Raw genomic sequence first — 3,049 nt, forward strand, 5'->3', positions numbered from 1 at the left:
GTGGAGCCCACTGCAGGTTCCGTTAACAATGACCGCTCACGTTAGCCCTGAATCCAACTATGGGCCCGGGGTTAAGGGGCCGTCCATAAATGACGTCACGCGAGTTTGGACGATTTTGGACCCCCCCCACCCCTCGTCAGACGGCGTCACAAAAAGTCAGACCCCCCCCCCTCAAATATGACGTCACAAAGCTCTGCCCCCCCCAAACGATAAAACATGCTTCAAATCGCTTTAAACTATTGTCATTGTAGTGCGTATTTAATGTGGCGCTGCACTCTGATGTTGTAGGAGTGTTGTTATAACAATTAGTGTTGTTACAACAATTCTATATTTATTTAAAGGTGCGCATTTTGATGTGACGTCACATTTCTCAACTCCCCCCCTCCTCGTCACACATCGTCACAAATGTCTGACCCCCCCCCCCCACTAGGGGCGTGACATCATTTATGGACGGCCCCTAATAACGCAGCGCGCTAACCACTGCGCCACTACTCCCCGCTATGTGCTTGTCATACAGCCTTAAATCCAGCATCTCACCAGAGGTAGTCAACATCGACACGTGGCAGTCAAAGACGGCCGAGGCGTGGCGTGTGTGGTTGCATGGTCACATGTGCCACCCTCATACATCAAGTGGCTGTTGCCGATCTGAATGGATGCTTACTCACTACTAGCCCGTCGCTCTCCAGTCTTGTAGGCAGGCAAGTATGCATGCAGACGGAGACGATGCATTTGTGTGTGTGTGTGAGCTGCAATCTTGCCAAATCGTGCCAGAGTTGCAATTGCCTGAGGTCGTTGTTGGAAAAGCGCCGAGAATATAAAAGAGGGCGTTGAAGTGCTGTGTTTGTAGGTGTGTCTGTGTGTCTGTGTGCATATCGGGGAGCACCCTATGAAGGCCTGCACGGCACACGAGGGGGTGGGTGGCCAGCACCACGCCCGCTCACCTTTGTCTCCCTAGTGGCGATGTTTACACACCGCACCAGGTACTAAGTTGAGGTTGAGTTGACCTAGGGGAGGCCCGTTACCGGTTCACATATCACTTACCACCAGGGCTTAATGGCTCAGGTAATATTTTCTGCAAGATTGCTCGGCAGGCTTAGGTTAGGGAATTAACGGCATAAGGCACTACCACGAGAGTACAAGGTACGCCTATCCATAATCATATACAGTATTATATGGAACACACAAATATTTCCATCATCCTGCGAAACCACAATGTCATGAGGACAAAATGAGGCGAGATGGATGTGGAGTGCCAAAATAATTCCCGGAACAGCGTTCTGCACTCTTCCACATTAAATGATTCCCTGCATACCACGAATTGTGTGGATTACCGGGAACCTGCCTTAGATCACAGGAGTGTTCGACAGCATATGAACCACTGTGGTACACACACACACACACAATGCGTGTTGTTTAATGTTCATACATTTTAATTCTGCGGTATTCATAAACAAAATATGTGATTAATTAATGGACACTTCATTCGATAGGCAGAGACATGCCTGCCTTGAAGACTGGGATTCTGCAATGATTAAAGGATAATTATTGGCATACGACTGCATTATTTGTGTACGGCAGTTCGTGCAATGAATCGCACGAGAAGATAACAGGTAAAGGCGCAGCCCTGCAATTGCATTCTCACGCCACTGCTGGCAGAAGGGCATCCACTAGAGGGACCGCGGTTGGTTACGTACGGTGCGAAAAAAGTTATAAGTTCAACATAGCGATCCTCACACCGAGGCTATGCGGCCTACTCTTCCACGCTGGCAAAACGTCTTTGAAGAGGTGGGAGTACCCAAGCCTCACCCCACCACGCAAGACCTGCAAATTGACTGCCACTGTGGTGTTCTGCTGGGTGAACAGAGGTGGAGGGATCCAAGAAACTCGCCCAATATTCCAACCCCCGCGCTGGGAGTTGGAATCAAACGCCGACTTCGCGATTGAAGTGAAGTGCGCTAACCATTACCCCCAAAGCGGCTATAACCTCCAAACATGCGGGAATGCTCAACACTGTAGTTGTACATACAAACACGCCCGACCTCCAGTGGTGACCCACCGCTAATTTTTAACATGGGAGGAATTTGCGGTTTTGATTTTTAAGCAGAGACCTTTTGAGTGCTCGTTGGTGTGTGAAATTAAAAGGCGTGCGTTTGAATCTCTGGGGCGACTGGCCCTTTTAATCAGAGCCAATTAATTACCGAGCAGAGAAACAACGTGCAATGTGTAAATTCATGGTCACTCCTTGTACCGCTGGAATTTCCTACCAAGTCTTCCCAGGGCAGCAGTTGTCAAACCTACTTGTGGCGCGCAGGCTGCGGCATGGATACCGTGCAGGAGAAATTCCCAACGTGCGCGGGAAAGGTCAGCGCCACGTTGCGGCGACAGAACACAGTAACACGAAGCAAAAATCCTTACTAATACCGCGTTCACCAGCGGTGTTGATGTGTGATTTATCTTTGTATTGTGGGCCTATGTCATGAAACTTCACGCGTTGGATTTCACAACCAATCAGATTTGCAACTGATTCGTGGGTGAGGCCACAATGATGATTACATCGTGGACTCACCCAAATATGAATTATGAATCGGTGTGAATAAAGATATACGGATCTGGTCACGCGCACCAAAAGCATAATACGCACCCCAACTTTTCTTTCAAAATACAGGGGTAAACAAAAGTGCGTCTCATAATCTGGAGAACATGTTAACTTGTATCGATGATACCCTTCAAGAGTAGTAATTGTTACCTGGACGCTTGGCGGTTTGAACCTTGGGGCCTGTGCTCAGCAACCGTGATTTTCAAAGATAAATCAAGCAATGAGACAATGACCATCTCTGTACGTGTTCCTGGCAATTCCACATTCCCACGGCCAGAAGTACATGCTTCCATTGGAGCACCCACTGTCGGCTTCCCACAAAGTGGTACACAATTTCCTGATCTTGCAAGGATCACTGGCTGAGTTGACCTCCCCAACTGAGAATTCAGATTCTGAATGTTTATTTAAACTGGATGAATCCGTTGAGCAGTGAAGCTCTTTTCACAGATGTCC

The sequence above is a fragment of the Petromyzon marinus genome, chromosome 34, assembly GCF_048934315.1.
Source record: "Petromyzon marinus isolate PM22_M1 ecotype Great Lakes invasive population chromosome 34, UKy_Petmar_22M1.pri1.0, whole genome shotgun sequence".
Taxonomy (NCBI): Eukaryota; Metazoa; Chordata; class Hyperoartia; order Petromyzontiformes; family Petromyzontidae; genus Petromyzon; species Petromyzon marinus.